Source organism: Protopterus annectens, chromosome 1.part2 (assembly GCF_019279795.1).
Source record: "Protopterus annectens isolate FY-2018-M chromosome 1.part2, PAN1.0, whole genome shotgun sequence".
Classification (NCBI taxonomy): domain Eukaryota; kingdom Metazoa; phylum Chordata; order Ceratodontiformes; family Protopteridae; genus Protopterus; species Protopterus annectens.
The window spans coordinates 541,684,432-541,697,888 of NC_056727.1; the positions used below are offsets into that span (position 1 = coordinate 541,684,432).

General features: G+C 40.2%; 1 protein-coding gene across 1 annotated transcript in view; it reads left to right on the top strand.

Annotated features, from left to right (window-relative positions):
- The window catches only part of LOC122790011 (son of sevenless homolog 1-like), a gene marked incomplete at its 5' end in the record, with an annotated part of 1,046,520 nt that overhangs the window by 184,644 nt on the left and 848,419 nt on the right, over positions 1–13,457 (top strand).

The window sequence follows — 13,457 nt, forward strand, 5'->3', positions numbered from 1 at the left end:
CAGAGAAAATTAATATTTTTATTCACACTTAAGACTTTGATTTAGCACTGCCACGGTGGTACGGCGGTAGCGTTGTTACCTCACAGCAAGAGGTTCTCCCATTCGATTCTTGGCTTGGGAGTGCATTCTGTGTGGAGTCTGCATGTCCTCCCCGCGGTTGGGTAGCATTCGAAAGACATGCGTGCGTAAATGGGCGTGCCTTCGTTGAAGGTTGGGCGTCGAGCTGCCACCTTGGCGTTTCGTAAAAATCTACTACCAATCATTAGCGGATCGGAGTTCCACTGTGGCGACACCTTACCGGGAAAAGCCGAAAGTCAAACAACAACAACTTAAGACTTTGATGTGGATATCATCCCTTATGGAAGTATTTACTCTAAACTGCGACCATATGGGCTTTACAGCAGAACCCCTTGAGTTAAAAGCTCCTCACTAACCTCCTAGATCCATCCCCACTTGGCAAACCTTTCAACCATCTAGGACCTCTTTAGTGACATCCAAACCAGCATCAGAAGCAGTAATTGAAATAAAATAAGATGTTTTTAAGCCTTTCAGGACTGATTTTGTTATTAAACTTGCTTGGTACGTAAAGGTTTTTGAGGCTGATAACTATACTGGCATCCTAAATTGCATTGCACCATCAGGCCTGTCTGTGCACCATCATGCCTCTCTGGTTCTTTTCCTGCTGCAAAAGTACATAATCTGTGCTGGAAAGAGCTCCAGGCTGCAAATGATTATTACTGATTTTCAGGTGATTTTTGTCATTTGTGAGAGAAGTTCTTCTCATTTAATATATAATGTTGCTACATTGATTGAGAATGTCTCCTTTGCTGACTTTTGTTTGTATTTTTCCTTCAGGTTCTTTTGCAGCTAGAGCATTTTAAATAAAATAAGACAAATGTGTTTACAAAGTAGATCTGTGGGAATCCAATTCTCTGTACAGGCAAAGCACATGAAATGTCTATTTTTTTTAATACTCTGTACCACTGTCTGACCATCATTCCTTATCACCCTGGTGAGGGTCATTGAAGAGGGGCAGTCATTTAGCCAACAAATTATTGGTGGTTTGAGGGTTTTTCTGCTTGCTCTGTTTCCTGCATGGAATTCCCAACTTGCAGAGCTGAAGTAGGATGTGCAGTGGGCTGTCCGTGCTGGTTGCCCCTCACCTTCCCAAGGGAAGGTGGCAGCAATCAGCCTTACCCCATCCTCAAGCATAGGAAGTGGTTTCTCAGGTTTCTACTGGAGAAATTGTACTTCTTTATATGCCTCTGAGCACCCACTACACTTGCCACAACCCCAGGAAGAGGTAGCGACCATACCCCTTCACTTCTGTCCCTCCCTGCCGTCCTCGTTCTTCCATTTTCAAGGTGAATAATTAAAGCCAGGTTACCTGGGTCACAGGGCTTCATCCATCTGTATTACATAGCCAAGCATCACGTGTCTAATTTTTATGAGTGTAATTAAACACAGTACCCATTCTTGTTACATATATCTAAAAATTAACTGCTACTGTAAAACAGAAAGCTTAATAAAGTGTTGGAAAACTGGTCTTGTTTCGCAAAAGGTTCTACTGAGTAGGACAGCTTGCAGAATTCAATCTGTCTTACAAAGTGTTGCAGTCCTGGAGTTAGTATATTTAAAGAATGGGAGTGGGGGGGTACAGCCCCTCCAAAAAACCTTGGGGGTTTTAACCAACATTGTAGGAAGCAGTTTCAGCAAGTCTTCCTATTCTGTGAAATTGTTAACATATTGGACCTAACTCTTGCTTTGACTGAGCCTCGTAACATTTGTCTCGTTAGACTTAATTGAGGTGGTCTTGTGACCATTTTAGCTGCTGAAATTTAGTTGATGGACCCTTTGCATGTTCTACTTGTTTCTCTTACTCCTTTGATCAGCATATGTTTCCCTAAAAGAACTCTCAGATCAGAAGACGAACACTTTTCACCACAAATAAACCAAATAAACCCCCTGAACAAAGCCTATAGTCATACTTGGTAGCAAAAAAATGAAGCTTCCTATCCCTGACAGTCAGAATTATTTCTAACATAGCCACCTTTAAATGATACCTAAAAGAATGCTTTACAAAATCATGGACCTGCTCCTGCACCAGTCTTTGCTGAACTTACTCACTATACGTCCGTCACACCTTGCAACCCTCTTCAACCTCCTACTCCATTCCTTTCTTTTGTTTTTCCCACTACCTCACCATATCCAGTTTCTCTCTGCAGACCTTTCCTCTACCTTTTTCTCTTTCTTTCCTGCTCAGCTAAGCTACCTGAAGACACCCTACCCTGCACTATTCTTAGAATCTTTCTTTCTGTCCATCCTTACTTCCTTTTATAACCCTAATATGAACACCCTGTCTCATACTAAGACATCACTCTGTTTCCTCTCACTGTCTCTAATCATGTAATCTTTAATGTCTCATTTAAATACTTTAGAATTGTCTCAGGTTTCTCTTATCGCATAGTAATCAGTGTAACAAATAATATGACTAATGAGTTTTTTATCACATATTTTCTCCAACTCATGTTATATGTTATTGCACTCTACTGGGAAACGTGTTGTGTTTTTGTCATTGCAACATTTTTCACTCCTTTATTTTTTAGTGGTACATGAAGCATTGTGATTTAACATATCTGTAATTAATTTTTGATAGATTGAGATTGTGGAGGTTTTCTCCCCCAGACCTCCACAGAAAATGGGTACTTTTTGGCCCAGTCAGACCTTCCCAGTAAACAAATATCAATTTATCAAACGGCATAAATCTGGTAGACATTTTATTTGCACTGGTCTCACAAGTTGTCTGACTCCATTCATAATCAGAGCAGTGACGTTAAATAGTTGTCGTTTTACAGAAATGAAGTCAGATGAAACTCTCTGTCAGTGTTTGGAACTTAAGTTAAGATTCCTTGTCTGATTGTTTTTGGGTCCACCCTATTGCAGGTGAGATTTCCCCTGTACAAGTCAATGCTATCTTTTCTCCTCACCATCTCTAACTGTAATAGATGTCGATCTTTCCACCATAATGTCTTTTGAGGCAAAAAAAAAAAAAAACAAAGCAGTCTAGGAGCCCATTCTCCTATTTCCTCCCTAGTTTTGGGATCTCTGGAATATGTTTTGTGTGTCTTTATTCCCAAACTCATGAATTTGAGGTGCCATTTCCATTAATGCTGGTGCAGGTGTCTGAACATAATTTCACCTTTCACTTTGCTTTGTGCCAGTCCCCAGCAGTCCCTACCCCAGGTATCAGTCCTTCCTGTTTCATTTATAATTGCATCTTTTGACAGTTGCCTTGCAATTGTCCTTTTGTTTCTCTGCAGGGGATTTCATTTGGAGAGGTATCAACCCCCCTGCCACTGAGACTTGTCTGTATGTCTCCCTTAAAGTTGCACAAACAGAGTTTTTAGGATGCATGAAATTTCTTGTTTTACAAGCATTCAGTATGCCCAACCACCACCACCACCAAGATGCACAATTGGAATTTACTGCTGCAAAAACACTCAATCATTGCCATGAATTAGTTCTTAGTAGGAAAGTTTGCCATAAAGCAAAGTGTTTCTTTAAAAATTGCTGCAAACTGGGAGTTTCTGAAAAAGTTCCCAAACAAAAGAAATAACAAGAGGCTGAACCATCTCTCCTTTTAAGGAATTGCATTGGTTAGCATTTTTGTACTGTCATTTAATAAGCATTGTGCCACGTTCCTCCTTCAAGTGCCTTTACAAGCCCAAGAATTGAGGCCCCCTTCTTAGGCACTTTGCCAGCTTCTTTTGAGTTAATGGCCACAAGATACTGTAAATTGTCTTGGTTTTGGTTTGGATGAGCTCTTTTATTTCACAGATTTCCAAGTAAAGTTTTTTTTTTTTATGCAGTGGGCTTTATACGGAGCTAAATGCCTCAATCAAATAGTAATTATATGTGGCACATATTATTTGAAGGGCGTCACATTTTGAGCCACAAGTTGTGAATTCATTAGAGCATAGTTAGAGTAGGTTGTCAAGTCTCACCTTGCAACAGTTTCTCATGCAAGGCTACTGCCTGCTACCATTCTTTTTTTTTTCAATAATAATTCTTTATTTTATTTTTTCCAAACAACTAATACAGTACTACCAACTACTTACAATATGTACATGAATGCTTCCAACAGTTACATAGAATCATTATACATACCTATACACTTCTAAAAAAAAAAATAATGAAGAAAAAAGAACTAGTAACCATATAAGACTTATCTCAATAAAATTCAACAGTTATTCAGTTTTTCCCAGCGAATAGTGGAATGGAACTTTAAGCTAATACAATGTTAAAGATTTGTTCCCATATTTTTGTATTGTTTACATTTTTCTTATGATCACTAATTAGAAATTTATGTGCTAGAATATGTTTGGTGGCTACTATCTTGAAATTTTGCCATGATGTCTGCCTGCTACCATTCTACTTCTTTTTGATGCTAGCAAAGCAGTGAGAAGTGTCCTTGTTCCTCCATCAAAGCAATCAAAATCCTCTCTAAGTGCCAAGTGCCACTATTTTGTATTCCATGTAAAGCATCACTGAAGATTATTGTTTTAGGGATTTATTCTACTCCAGGAGTTGAAATTTAAAACTATTTTTGTAGTATGATAGTTTGTATACTGGCATATTGCATGCTGGATGCCAAATAGGCATTGTCAGATGAAATTTGGTCTACTTTGTTTAGTAAACTGTGTATTTGTCCTATTTTTGACCTATGTAAGTCAGTTTCAGTTGTGGTAAAGTGGACTCCAGTTGTACTGTCTTTTATGGTTCTGTGGTAATGGGAAGATGTTTTTATGCATACCAACACAGTGGTTATGCTCTTCGCAACCATCCTAAAGGGTAGCTTTCAGCTAGGGAATAAATGAAATGGCAGTGCTTTCTGAGATACCCCTTGCAAAGTCAACTGCGCAGCAGGTAAGCCAAGATGTTGTTGCTTCCATCTAGACAGCAGAACACAGCAGAGTCAACTTGTGAGTTTCTCCATTGTGACTTAAAAGCGATGTCTTTCACTTTGACGTACCAATAGAGTAATGTATTCTCCAGACATCAGCAACAAAAAAACTTTAGTTTCCACACCCATCCCACACAGCTTGCCTCAGAAGGGGGAGGTGTGTTAAGGGTTAAAGGTAAGCATCACAAGAAAGTTGCATATCTTGCAAAAATGCAGACTTAATATTGTTTTTGACAAATCATGGCCAAAAGACTGAGACTTGTGCATGTTTGTGAATCTTTCTGAACTTCCTTCATCTGTAAAGTTCTTAAAACCCTTTAGCCATTAGTTATGCTTTATGTACTGATTTGTTCTGGTCTTTGAATCAGACACTAGAACATAAGGACTTCTTACATTGGCACCCTTTCTTCAGCAGTTAATCCCCTCACAAGTTTGATCATCTCCTCTATCGCATAATCCCCTGCTCTGCGATTTCTAGATTTCATATCTGCCATTGCAGCTTTGACGTCCCCAAGCAAGCTAGAGTTTTTGAGAGAAGAATTAGTGGCTGTATCATTCAGGTAAGGGAATTGTATTGGCTTTATAATACTGTTACACTAGTATTAGCCGTGCGATTTCCAGATCTTCTGTGCCATTGCAGCATTGACGTCCCCCAAGCAAGCTACAGTTTTTGAGAATTACTGCAGCTACAGGTATCTTGAACACCTACTCCCTTCCCTTCTCTTGTGTAAAAAAAAAAATCACTTTACTTTGCGACTTTTTCTGTGTGTTAAGTGCCTGGTGTAATGCCTTTTTGTGGTTGGAGGTATGGTACTATTGCCTTTGTTTATGTTTAGGCTTAGTGATGGACTAAAACCGCACGTCAGGATTTAAAAAGTGCAACAGATATGGTTATAAGGTCCTCACAGTGACAGGACCCACATGACGTGTGTGTGTGTGTGTGTGTGTGTGTGTGTGTGTGTGTGTGTGTGTGCGCGCGCACATGTGTTTGGGAGTGGGACATCTGTAAAGCAAGTGTAAGATTTGCAAAAAAGTTCAGTATAAGAACTTTGTCTTACAGGAAAAATAAGTTGGTTTTGCCCTCCATGTCAGTGCCAGTGGGGAAAACGACTGGTGAATTCTTATGTCTTTGGCCTAAACTTCTGAATCCAAATAAAGAGCACAAGTTATAGGATTCTGATATGTCCTAGAGAAGCTCTTTCTTGCAAAGATGCCTAGAGCTTGTTCTCTTATACAAGGGCCTCTTCTGTGGCAGTTTCATTTGTGGTAAAGGGGACTCCATTTGTACTGCCCTTTATGGTTCTGTGGTAATAAGATGAAGATTTTCTTTTGTGCAGTTGTTTGGTTGGGCCATCAGTTAGATCTCTCCACCCCCTCAACAGGAGTCTTCAGAAACCATGAATTTGTCACTGAGACTTAGTGTTTGGATCACTTCCTCAGAAAGAGTTTCCAAGTTCTCTCTGTCTCGGCCAGCGTCAGAATATTCGCTTAGAGCCTACAGGTCACTTCAGAACCCTACCTACGTTGATTAAGTGCAGATGATGTCAGCTTTTGTGAAGGTTCAGTCTTGATTCTGCCCTCTGAGTGCCTAAGGTGGCTCAAGAACACTCTTCCATCCTTTTCTTCCTTTCCTCCTGTGGTTCCTATTTCAGCATTGGTACTGATGTAATCTCTGGAAAAAAAAGTGATGATTTCAGCTTCCATGGATGCTCCTTCATCCTCACTGATGCCCTTGGTGTCTGTGGCTGTTTTGAAGCAGACTGTGCTTTTGCCACCAGGACCCACTAGAGCTGGAAGGTTTGATGGCGACCAGTCAATGCTGACTTCAACCCTGATGATGATGATGGAGCCATTACTGGTGTTGACTGGTTTGGTGTTTGATCCTTCAGTGCAGAAATAGTAGGAGACAACTTCAACTCCAGAGTGGTCTGAGCCATCCATGTTTCAGGTCTGATCCTGCTGTGGCCACACCGGTGCCACTGATTATAATGCCAAGTGTTTTGAGCTTGGGGGTCTCCACTGACATTTTGATGCAAAGTAGACGACCACTTGACTGTTTGCAAGGGCTAGTATAGGATCCATTGTTTCCCCCTGTTTAGCGGCAGTGAGGTAGGTCTTTTAAGATTTATTGTGTATGCCCTATAGACAGAGGACTTTGAGCCTGTGATTTGGTGATTTAGGCTGCCTTCTTCCTTGGACAGTTCAGATGACCCACTCCACCTTGTACTGACTACCTGGGAAGATTGGGCGAAGCACTTAGACTCCCTCTTGAGGTCTCCTTCTTGAATTACAGATTTGGATGGAGAGGTCTCCCTCAAATCACCTCCCGAAGATATCACATCCAGCAAAATATTGGAAATGAGGAAGAGCACCAATCAGCCCCTCCTGTCCAGAGGAAGAAATGTTGCAGGAGGCCTGTCCTCCCCTTCAGCAGCCTGGGTTGTTCCACCCCACCCCCACACTAGATTTAGTGGTCAGCAAAAGATGGAATGATCCTGATGTTACAGAGCCAATACCCTGGAAGCCTAAAAATGCTGCAGACCTCCATGTATAGACAGTACTGAAGTAAAATCCTTCCTGTGGACTCCATAGTTGTCTCTGCTGCCAAGAAGAAGGACTTTATAATGATAGGTTAGGGGAGTGAGTATATTCATCAGGGAGATTCTTTATAAGAGCTCTAAACTGTAATATGCATATGACTAGGTTTCAGTGAGAGCTGGTAGAAAATATTGCAGACTATGTAGCAGTTGCCTGCAGGTGAACTAAGGATTCAATTTGAAATCCAGATGGATACCCTGTCTTCTATTTCATCTGTCACTGTTTGATTCTTAATGCTACGAATGGTGCTGCTCTAGCGATAGATTCAGTTCTAGCCATTAAGAGATAGGCCTGGCTGCATCTAACAGACTTTGTGGATCATTTCATGGTGGCATTTGTCACTGTTCCTTTTGAGGGTTCTTCCTTATTTGGATAAAAGGTGAGAGAAAAAACACTGTAGTGTGAACAGGATGGCAAAAATGTTCTCAGCTGTTGGGGTCAAGTTTTCCATACCTCAAAGATATTTCCAAAAGTTTGGGGATTGGCATAATGGTTAAGGTAAAAAAGACCAAATACTGAAACGTGGTGGCTGAAACAATCACTGTCACTGTTCAACGAATCAAAGGTAATACATCCTTTTAACAGCAGCAAAATGCAAAAACGAAGTATTCTCCATCCATATAAAGAGTCACAAATCTTTTAAATAACAGGAACGTTCTTTATTGACATGCAGTAAGCGCTTTCACCCAGACGGCTTCATCAGACTGTAACAGCATGTAGAATCAACAGTCATATATACCCAAATCAATTAACACCAAAATTAAATCATTTAAGTAATTATGCAATTAAGTTAAAAACGCAGTCATTTAAAATACAAGCATATAAAATATTAAAAATAAGTCATAGGTACCAAAATGCATGTTCTGAACTAATAATGTTTAAAACATCACCTTTTATGTTTCTAAGGTGTAGCTGTCCACATCCCCCCCTCTCATAGTAGTATTGATACACTGCAAAACAAGAAAGGTGAAAGTATGTGTGATATCTGTATCTAGTTGGTGGCGTGCTAGAGCATAAGTTGCATCCCCAATTCTCATCTTATAGACATGCTCTCTAAGACTCTACCCCTGGATTGAATGACAGCTACACCTTAGAAGTTGAGCTCAGGTGGATTGTGAGATGTAGAGCAGACTCTACCCCTGGATTGAATGACAAGGTTAGTTTACAACCAATATTAAAGAGAAGAAAATTATCTGTTAAACATAAAAGGTGATGTTTTAAACATTATTAGTTCAGAACATGCATTTTGGTACCTATGACTTATTTTTAATGTTTTATATGCTTGTATTTTAAATGACTGCGTTTTTAACTTAATTGCATAATTACTTAAATGATTTAATTTTGGTGTTAATTGATTTGGGTATATATGACTGTTGATTCTACATGCTGTTACAGTCTGATGAAGCCGTCTGGGTGAAAGCACTTACTGCATGTCAATAAAGAACGTTCCTGTTATTTAAAAGATTTGTGACTCTTTATATGGATGGAGAATACTTCGTTTTTGCATTTTGCTGCTGTTAAAAGGATGTATTACCTTTGATTCGTTGAACAGTGACAGTGATTGTTTCAGCCACCACTTTACAGTATTTGGTCTTTTTTACATTTTTTATTATCCTTGTGACGTGGTTCCCCTGCGCAGACTTCTTATATTATATTTACATAATGGTTAAGGTATTTACCTCACAAACACAAGGTGCAGGGTTTGATTCCCACCTTTAGTTACTGTCTGGTTATTAGCTAGGCAAATAAGAGTCTGATTTGAGGCAGGGTTTGGCATAAAGGTTAAGGTCTTCAACTCACCGATACAGGGTTTGATTCTGACATCTGGCTATTTGCTAGCCATATAGGTTCTGCAGCCTGGTAGCCTAGCATCTACCTATGAACTTAAAAGAATCAAAAAGGTACCAGGAACCTGTGGTTTCTTAGGTCCCAGAATAGAGGTCAGTATTACAGGGGTTTCTGAGGCAGAGGAGAATTCCAGTCAAGTTATTGCTTCAGGGACAGATGTGGTCCAAACCATTAGGGCTGTAAAGCAACCTTTTGAGGCCGTCAATAATATTAAGTCCTGAACAGTTACCCAACTGTCCCAGTCTTGAGGCAGATGTGGGACGTGTCTCCCTCTATATCAGTGTATGGTTGGCCATGATGTCAGGCAGGTAAGTAAAGAGTCATCATGTACAGAGATTATTTTATTTTATTCCCTTTTCATGTCCAAGAGTCTGCCCTTTCATCCACCAACAATGCCTCTGTCAAATGAGGTCAGCAAAACAGTAGCTTCTATCTCTCCATCCAGAAGGTCCCACCAGAACAGAGAGGGTTCACAGTCTACTCCAGGTTCTTCTCGACTCCCAAAAAAATGTTGGACCTCAGACCTATTCTTGAGTTAAGTTGATTAAACTTGTATGTGAAAAAAAAGCTGTTCCAGATGGTTACAGTACAGTCCATCCTGCTGTGTTTGCAGGAGGGAGACTGGATATTTGGACTTCCAAGAGGCATATCTATACATCAAAATAGTGAACTCATCAAGTAAGATTTTGTGCTTCCAGGTGGGAGCTAGTTGTTATCAGTTCAGAGTCCTGTTTGGTTTTACCACAGCCCTCTGAGTGTTCGTCAAATGCTTGGCCTCTGTAGCAGCTCACATATGATTGCTAGGGGTAAAAGTTTTCCCCTGCTTCGATGAATGACTCATAGCTGCCCTGACTATAGAATTACTGGTTTTGGATAGACAGTGTTTACTTGGATGTGAATGTTCTTGGAGATCCTGGTCAGTCTGGTTAAATCCCAACTCTCACTGATTCAGTCCATTCCGTTTATTGGACATCTGTCAGATGTTGTAGATCAATAAGCAAGATTGCCCCGAGATAGAATTGCTTCAGTAACTGGGGAAGTTCACAGCCTCCTACACGTGTACATGCACGCATACACACACACACACACACACACACACACACACACACACACACACACACACACACACACACACACACACACACACACACACACACGTCTTTCTGTATCTGTGGTTCTAAGGGTTCCGAGACTCATGGCTGCTCCTTTTCAGACATTTCCATTAGCAAGACTGAACATGAAAACCCTGCAGTGATCATTCTCAATGTAATGGGGTCAGGTTTTTTCATATATGCAGTGGATATGAAAAAAAAAGACAATAAATAATTCCAAAACGTTTCAGACCTTTAGTGTGACCTATAAACCTGTACAGTTCAGTTTAAAAACAAATCTGTTAGGGGAAAAAATATAAAAAATAAAAAATGTACAATAAGCTAGTTGCATAAATGTGCACACCCTTAAACTAATACTTTGTTGAAGCACCTTTTGATTTCATTACAGCATCCAGTCTTCTTGAGTAGGAGTGTCAGCATGGCACATCTTGACTTGACAATATTTGCCCACTCTTTTTTGAAAAAGTGTTCCAAATCTGTCAGATTGCGAGGGCATCTCTTGTGCACAGCCCTTCTTCAGGTCACCCCACAGATTTTCTATTGGATTTAGGTCTAGGCTCTGGCTGGGCCTTTCCAAAACTTTAATTTTCTTCTGGTGAAGCCATTCTTTTGTTGATTTGGATGTATGCTTGGGCTCATTGTCATGTTGAAAGGTGAAATTCCTCTTCATCCTCAGCTTTCTAGCAGATGCCTGAAGGTTTGGGACCAGAAGTGACTGGTATTTGGAACTGTTCATAATTCCTTCCACCTTGACTAAAGCCCCAATCAAATATTCAAAATCTTCTTGCCTTACTCACATACTTAAGAATAATGATCTCTGCCTACTTTTCCTTTGAGTGTATATCGACTTTTTCTTATTCATTTTCTTCATTCCTGCCTGCGGTTTCTCTCCCTCCAAGCCATTCTTTTCCAGCCTTCAGTAATCCTCTAGTAAACTTTACTTCAACCCTTCTGCTTTCAACTTCCTGTATTATTCCAGGCTGCTCTTTATCTCCTCTCACTTACTATCTCATTCTGTTCTATCAGTTCACTCCTTCATAATCCCATTTTGGAACTTCCCGCAGGTGATATCTCCTCCCATCACTTAGTTATTTGCACTTCTAGTATTTGAAGCCCATATCTTCACTTCAGTTTCTCCACATTGTTGGAGAATTGTTAGCTAGTTTATCACCCTGTCCTTCTGAATCTACTTATCTGCCACTTTCCATCTGTCTTTATAAATCCTTTGATTTTTAAGACACTCTGTCTTTAATTCCTTTTTCGATGTTTCTGACACCATTAACACATCTTTCTTTCTTCCTCCATTGGTCCTCTCCAGGCCTTGTTCATTCTATTCCAATCTGTTTCATAATCTGTTAGTCTCAGCACACTTCCCATCATAGACATCTGTAAACTGGTCTTCAGTTCACGAACACCCAAACCCCCTAGTCTTAGCCTTAGTCAGCTTCTCCCCTCCCCATGCAAATTCTGTAATCATTTGTTTTACCCTTTTAAGGTAAATTTTTTCTGGAAGAGGCAGTGACCCTGTCCAGCATAAACAAATTTCCACATTATGCACATTTACAAAACTTGTACTGTCTAACCCATATGTAGTCCCAGAACTTTCCAAATTTGCAACTGTTATTTTATAATTTTAAATATCTTCTCATGTGTATTTTACTTGATTTCTTCACACTGTCACTTATTCATATGCTGAAATATCTCCATGGTTGCACCAAGAATTTGCCTTCCGGCTGCTTTTCTCTCTCTCTCTCTTTGTCATTTCAACAATACCACTTTTGTCTTTTCAATGCTTACTTTATACCATGACTCTTTCCCATATTCCCTTAATAACTTCCAAAGTTTACCCCATCTTCCCCATACTCACTTAACATCAGTAAAATATCATCCACATGTAAGAAAATTTTATTTTCCATACCTTCCCATCTATAACCCTTAGTATCTGCTTGTCTTATTACTTCTGATAATAGCCCCACTCAGGCATTGTTGACAAACTTAAGGGGTTAGGTACAAACCCTTATGCAACCCAGTGGATAGCCAAGTGGCTCACAAACAGGACTTGGGAAGTTAAAATTGGGGAGTCCATCTCTACAAAGAGGCCAGTCACAAGCGGAGTCCCTCAGGGATCAGTCCTGGGGCTACTTCTTTTTGGAATTTACTTCTCTGAAGTCAGGGCCAATGTCAATGGCCTCTGGATGACTCCTACACATCCTTAAAACTAACAGTACCAGAATTACCCATTCTAAAGACTTAAACCTTGCCTGTGATATAAATTGGACCTGCTGCAGAGACTGGTATGTATCCCAAAGACTACCTCTTCTCTGGAACAGGCTCCTCATCCATGTGAAGCAAAGTTTCTCCCTAACCCATTTCAAGTGTAACTTGGACAGTTGGATGGGGAGCAGGAAGTTGATTCCTGGTTTGGCACCAATGTCTGTAATGGACACAGGTGGCCTTTAAATGGTTCATTTCCCAGGCCCCTACTTGTAAATGGTTCACCTCCCAAGCCCCTGCTTACACTTATAAAGGGTACCAGAACTTGTCAGTGATTTGGGATGCATGATTAAGCTTACAAAGGCCGTTGTGATTGTTAGCCTAGTAAACATCTATAAACCTATGAACAATATAAATAGCAAAAAGGAGAGGGGAAAGGGTGGCATCCCTCTTCTAATATCAATCTTGTATGACCGTTTTACCCTTATGTTAACCCTAGCACTTGCTCCACTGTAGAGTTTTTTCAGTAACCTCATCCAGGCATCTGAAAATCCCCATCTCTCCATCACCTAAACCTCTACTGCCAGTACATCCTGTGAAATGCTTTCTCGGTGTCTATATGTTATTGCCAATTCATTTCTCTTGTCCTGTGCATTTTGTAAGAGGAACATTATTTTAATTATGTATTAGCTGCCCCCCCCCCCACAAAATCTGCCTGATTA